Source organism: Penaeus monodon, chromosome 35 (genome assembly GCF_015228065.2).
Source record: "Penaeus monodon isolate SGIC_2016 chromosome 35, NSTDA_Pmon_1, whole genome shotgun sequence".
NCBI lineage: Eukaryota > Metazoa > Arthropoda > Malacostraca > Decapoda > Penaeidae > Penaeus > Penaeus monodon.
The window spans coordinates 9,991,351-9,998,850 of NC_051420.1; the positions used below are offsets into that span (position 1 = coordinate 9,991,351).

Genomic DNA, 7,500 nt, shown 5'->3' on the forward strand with positions numbered 1-7,500 from the left:
CCTCTCTATTCTCTTTCTCTCTCTCTCTCTCTTCTCTTCTCTCTCCGCCCACCACCATCGCCTTGCACTCAGCAACATACATTACGGGCCATAGAATGCTTACTCCTCATGCTGTGTCATTTTAGATTATTCAGCTTTCCTTAATTATAACTCTTAGTAGGTTTCCCGCTGCCACCACGGGATTTAGTTGTTCTCCCGAATTATTAGGAAATCTGGTAGTGCTCTGAGGCTAGATTATTTAGAGTCAACATTCAAACTTTAGAGTTTATTAAAACAAGTAAAAGCAAAAAACAGACAAATACATAAACACGTGTATTAAAGCAAATGAAATACGCAGCTAAGACACCTGGGCAAACAATAAAAAAAAAAAACAAAAAAACGCGGCAGAGGTACAATCACAATAAATATGTATCGTTACCTTTGCATAAACTAATATGAAAAATCGGCGAAGTGGTGTGGAATAGCGAGGTAAGGTAGCACCGTAATTCAGTGTTAACAGAGGGAAGCGTTCAATACCTCATTAAACAAAAGTTAACGATAGTTTTTTTCCCGACTGTACAGGCCCGGGCTGCCTCTCTGGAGCCGTGCGTGCAAACCACCTGCCCGAAAGCCTGCCCAGCCCAGAGAAAGTAACAAAATCCTTCCAAGGTGGAGGTGACTAGTCCGAGGCTTCTTGAAGAGGCCGAGATGGTCGCTCGATCTTTTAAGGGGAGTGGTCGTCTGTGCGAAGGAAGTTACGCACTCTCGGGCCACGGGGGTACTGTAGCGCCTCACTAACAAGGGCGCCCAGCATATACGTAGTTAAACCAAGGTGAATTTCTTAAAAGGTGATCTGTGGTAGCGGGAGCATCACTCATTTAATGTGGCAAAACAGTTATGCTACTTTATTTTAAACTCTAGTACAAGTTAGATTTAGATCAGATTGTTATAAACTATGGCGGATATCCCTAAGGCATAAAAATTATATACATTTAATACATATGCTTTATTTAAAAAGAAACACTAAAAAAACACGAAGCAATAACAACTGTCCACGTTAAAATAAAACTCACGGCAAGGTGTCCAGCCTAAACTTTTGATTTCTAAATCCTAAAATCCTCACTCGTAGTTAACTTAGGTGGACCGATTTACAGCGGTTCCTTGGGTTTTACAAACAACTGTTTTTGAGAACAAGCAGAGTCCAGAGCGGCGCTTCCTGAGCCATGGTAGGCTGCAAAATCCCCTGTGGGAAACTAGTGCTGGCTATATACGAGGGTGTGGGATTGTGGGTACTTGAAATGAGAAACTGGGACTTTTTGAATATGATCTGACATAAAATAGACTGGCATTTTGTATCTAGAATGGAATAAAATAGGGGGTTCCGACATCTCATCTGTTTATATATACGGCACCAGGCATCGTTTAATATCTCGGTGGAGCCAAACGCCTGGATGCCGCTCAGATGATCACCTTCTGACGTGGAGGCTGCAATCGCCACGTTCAGTACCCATGAACGTGGCGTAGCCCAGCGGTGGCGCGCCGTGGCAGTACAGCCTACTCACGCCCCCCTCTCCGCTTCTTCTATCCGTTCTCTGTACGAGTGCCGCTAGGGTTAAACACGTCACTGGAGACACACACACACACACACACACACACACACAACACACACACACACACACACACACACACACACACACACACACACACACACAAGCAAGCACAGGAATGCAAACTAACCAAGCTGATATCGTGCCTCATTAGATAAGATCGCGTTGAAATGATGACAGATTGAAGATGGCGCCGGGGACTGATATTCAAGATTTACTTTTATTTATTTATCTGATCGCCTGTGTTCATCGTCAGTGTTTTTGTCATTATTATTATCTACTTTTTTGTTATTGCTAATATCACTGTAAACTATTATTATCATCAACTGTTATTTATCATTGTAGTTATTGCTAATTGTTATTATTTATCTTCATCATTTATGTTATCGTTATTATCATTGTGATCACCATCGCCATCTTATTTTCTTTTCTTCTTTGAAGTGCGAGTAATATTAGATGTTACACCCTAAACTTTTATGCGTGTTTCTCAGAAGTCAAGCCAATCATATTGTATTTTTATATAATGTTTGCAACTTCAGTAATACGGAGAACAAATATCTTCTTGGTAGGATATATCGCAGTTTCATCATTTACATGAATCCGTCTCGAAATTTCCCGGTCTGACGTATTTCGAAACATCCTGGTCAAATATATTTCGAAGCATCCTGGTCAAATATATTTCGAAGCATCCTGGTCAAATATGTTTCGAAGTATCCCAGCTTAATACATTTCGAAATATTATATTTTGAAATATCCTAGTCTAATGAATTTCGAAATATACCCATCTAATATACTTCGAAAAATCCCGGTCAACCGCATTTCGACGTACACCGATATGATATATTTCGTCTAAATTATATGTCGTTACTACAAGGCCAGATTTAGATGAAGAGAGGCCCTTAGGCTATTCCACTTGTAAGGCCCTTAAAATCCCTTACTCTCACGAGTGTAGGATGAGTAAAGCATGAGTAAAGCCGAGGATGATGATGACAGGTGATTAAAATGCTACAGGTATTATTTCCTCCTCGAAAGGACTTAGATGTTTCCGTTAATGTGTAAAAGGAAAAAAGGCATTAATATTAAAATCAACACTGAAAAATGTTTGCAACACCTTTGTATACTATTGTGGAGTAAGTATTAAAAAAAAAAAATCTAAGTGTACTGTTATAAATAAACAAACAAACAAACAAAATATAAATGTATTTCTTGAGGAGAAAAAATAACTTCCATAGAATTTTTTTTTATTAAGGAATTATTTGTTATTGACAATTATGTTGCAAATTTTCAATCAAATTTGCTTTAAAAAAATTTGCAAAAATGACGCCTTTTCCTATCATTAAACATTACGAAAGCCTTTGTAATTTCTGCGGACTTACAGAGGTCATCATATTTCTCGTTTCTTCTTTTTGGCACGTAAATATCCCATTTCGTTTACAGAATATTCCAAATATGATGATAGACCCTAGACTTCGGATCAAGATATTTGTATTTATCAACCTTAACAAAGTCTGCACTTGAATTATTTTTTGGAAATCCTTTGAGTGTATTACAGTTTTGATTAAATTCTTAGACCATGATATACAAGTAATCATAAGTTACAAGGTCAAGTTAAATCAAGCCGAAATCATGGCTGTCACATTCGTATCACTTGCGGTAGTGGTGGTAACCCCAAGGCAGTTTTAACTCCTCACTAATTATCATAATCGGTAATACTTGTTTATTTGCAGTGGTGGTTTGGAGCTGCTTCTACTAGCTGTAAGGACTATTTATCTCTTTATCACTTAGTTTTCACTGATGTTATGTAGAGCGGTGGAGATTTGCGAGCATCAGAGATGTATGGAATTTAGTGAAAAACAATGGTCTGACCGCCGTATAATGTATCCCCTAAACAGAGTGAAAAAAGACTACATACAGTATTGGCACCATCAACGGTTATGGTTAAATATAATAGGTGATGCAGTGTTACTATATATATATATATATATATATATATATATATATATATATATATATATATATATATATATATATATTATATTATATATCTATATATATATATATTTTTTTTTTTCTTCTTAATCATGTTGAATAAAGGGAAAGTAGAAATATTGCTTATTCATCTGCCATCTGTTGTTTTTCGCATGACCTTTTCCGTTAATAGTGTCAGTAGGAACATATTTTACTACTAAACTTACAGCTGCCACTGCTCATGGATCAACACATTTATTGAAACGTTTTCTCGAACGCTCTTGAGCAACCGAACGAAGTTTTAAGGTGAAAAAATGAATAATAAAACGCATCAAACGTTTAATGTTTGTTTTCATTGTTTAGTGTGTGGGAATATCTTTATACGTTTTCTATTTTAGTTGCAAGAGTGGAAAACAGAATACGATGAAAATGGAAGGAAGATAAAATAATGATAATAATAGGCCAATTTTTACATCCACTAATGGAAATCAAGAACATGATATGGCTAGTCTCTACCTGTCTGTGTCTGTCGGTTTCTTTCCTTCCGACTGTCTTTCACTCTCTGTCTCTGTCTGTCTGCCCCGCCGCGGGAGTCGTAAAAATGTCTGCGCTTTGACTGCTGACTCGAATCCGATATCACGCCTTGAGAAGTCAAACGCAGGTGTCGTAGGGGAAGTCACCGCCGTGTTGGCGCGCCGAACCGCCGTTGATTAGGAAGGGCATCCAGTCAGGCAAGGGTGGCACGGCCAAATAACCTCCCAATAGTGAACTGAGAGATGCATATGTCCTGCAGTGGAATAATTGGCTGTTGAAAAAAATCAAATATAGGCGGAAAGAAAAAATGATGAGCGACGAGAAAAAAGAAAGAAAAAGAAAGGTAGAGGAAACCTGGCAACGGAGATAGGAAGAGAAGAGAAGAGACGGAAAAATAATAGGTAAATGAAATCATATCCTCAGTAAATAATGCTGAAAAAAAAAAAAAAAAAAAAAAAAAAGGTGCAAAAAGTAAAAAGAAAGGGAAAGTAAATGAAGAGGAAAAGAAGAGTAAAAAGAAGACACGAAAGAACAAGGAATAATGAGGGAATAGAGAATTATATTGATAAAAATATTTTTCTTATATCTATATATGCTATTATCAGTTAATAATGTTGACAGCTAGTATAACATACAACAGTATAAAACAATAAACAATATGAGCTGTTCAGTTATCTGTCTATTTAGTAGAATGGTGTTACTAAAGTTACTATTGCTATTTCAATTATGGATGTTCAAGTTATCAATATTACACGGTAGATCTAATTATGTAGCTATGGTCTAGTTATCATATATGTAGCTATGGATTACTATTGTTAATTATGTATGTATTTATTATATTATTATTACTATTTCTAGTTATTGTATTATTGTAGCTAGTTTAGTAGTTTATTATGTAGCTATGTGTCTAGTTATCTGAATTATGTAGCTAGTGTCTAGTAATCTAATTATGTAGCTATGTGTCTAGTTATGCTAATTATGTAGCTATGTGTCTAGTTATCTGTCTAATTATGTAGCTATGTGTCTAGTTATCTAATTATGTAGCTATGTGTCTAGTTATCTGTCTAATTATGTAGCTATGTGTCTAGTTCTCTAATTATGTAGCTATGTGTCTAGTTATCTAATTAAGTAGCTGTGTGTCTAGTTATCTAATTATGTAGCTATGTGTCTAGTTATCTGTCTAATTATGTAGCTGTGTGTCTAGTTATCTAATTATGTAGCTATGTGTCTAGTTATCTGTCTAATTATGTAGCTATGTGTCTAGTTATCTGTCTAATTATGTAGCTATGTGTCTAGTTATCTAATTATGTAGTTATGTGTCTAGTTATCTGTCTAATTATGTAGCTATGTGTCTAGTTATCTAATTATGTAGCTATGTGTCTAGTTATCTAATTATGTAGCTATGTGTCTAGTTATCTAATTATGTAGCTATGTGTCTAGTTATCTAATTATGTAGCTATGTGTCTAGTTATCTAATTATGTAGCTATGTGTCTAGTTATCTGTCTAATTATGTAGCTGTGTGTCTAGTTATTGTCTAATTATGTAGCTGTGTGTCTAGTTATCTAATTATGTAGCTATGTGTCTAGTTATCTAATTATGTAGCTGTGTGTCTAGTTATCTGTCTAATTATGTAGCTATGTGTCTAGTTATCTAATTATGTAGCTATGTGTCTAGTTATCTAATTATGTAGCTATGTGTCTAGTTATCTAATTATGTAGCTATGTGTCTAGTTATCTAATTATGTAGCTATGTGTCTAGTTATCTAATTATGTAGCTGTGTGTCTAGTTATCTAATTATGTAGCTTATGTGTCTAGTTATCTGTCTAATTATGTAGCTATGTGTCTAGTTATCTAATTATGTAGTTATGTGTCTAGGTATCTAATTATGTAGCTGTGTGTCTAGTTATCCAATTATGTAGTGTGTCTAGTTATCTAATTATGTAGCTGTGTGTCTAGTTATCTAATTATGTAGCTGTGTGTCTAGTTATCTAATTATGTAGTTATGTGTCTAGTTATCTAATTATGTAGTTATGTGTCTAGTTATCTAATTATGTAGCTATGTGTCTAGTTATCTAATTATGTAGCTGTGTGTCTAGTTATCTAATTATGTAGCTATGTGTCTAGTTATCTAATTATGTAGCTATGTGTCTAGTTATCTAATTATGTAGTTATGTGTCTAGTTATCTGTCTAATTATGTAGCTATGTGTCTAGTTATCTAATTATGTAGCTATGTGTCTAGTTATCTAATTATGTAGCTATGTGTCTAGTTATCTGTCTAATTATGTAGCTAAGTGTCTAGTTATCTGCCTAATTATGTAGCTATGTGTCTAGTTATCTAATTATGTAGCTATGTGTCTAGTTATGTCTAATTATGTAGCTAAGTGTCTAGTTATCTGCCTAATTATGTAGCTATGTGTCTAGTTATCTGCCTAATTATGTAGCTATGTGTCTAGTTATCTGCCTAATTATGTAGCTATGTGTCTAGTTATCTGCCTAATTATGTAGCTATGTGTCTAGTTATCTGTCTAATTATGTAGCTATGTGTCTAGTTATCTGCCTAATTATGTAGCTATGTGTCTAGTTATCTGCCTAATTATGTAGCTATGTGTCTAGTTATCTGCCTAATTATGTAGCTAAGTGTCTAGTTACCTGTCTGTTTAACTATATGTCTGTCTCAAATTATCCTCCAATCATCTAATCTCTTTATTTATCTAATCGTCTGTCTCTTTCTCTTCCCCTTCAATTTTGTCATTTTACGAGAAATCTAAAAAGTTACTTCAATATTCTCATACTGAATTTCTATGCAATGTTGCTACAAAAGAGATTATTCTTATCTCATTGTAATACATTATCTCATTATTCTGAAATTTGTTATGTATATCATGGAAATCGTTGAGATCATGTAAGACATCTATTTGAATCGATATTTGGGTTATGCACATGATTTTTAAAGGGAGGAGAGGTAAAAACGCTTTATTCTCTCATAACTTTATTATATTAAGTATGTAGATAACACACACACACACACACACACACACACACACACACACACACACACACACACACACACACACACACACACACACACACACACACACACACACACCACACACCACACACTCACCTTACACTATTCATATCGAAACTTGAATGATAATGTTTCAGGCTAGAGTGAAGTACTTTTGTTTAGACATTTTACAAGGTTCCTTCCTCTTCTGTCTTAGGAAAGGAATTTTTTTTGTTAAAGCATTCTTTCCATCATGAGATGTGGGTCAGATACGTGTGTATAAATATTAATCCTCCCTGCACATATATATCTACTGTGCTGAGAAAACCCACAATGCGCAAACTAGTTACTAGATTTGTTGAAAAAATGAGACACCAGCTTCGAACTATTCGATGAGAAATTC

The 7,500-nt window shown here is 35.0% G+C and overlaps 1 protein-coding gene across 1 annotated transcript in view; it reads right to left on the minus strand.

Moving 5' to 3' along the window:
• Positions 1–7,500, minus strand: part of LOC119595071 — a 45,226-nt gene that overhangs the window by 19,956 nt on the left and 17,770 nt on the right. The window lies entirely within an intron of this gene.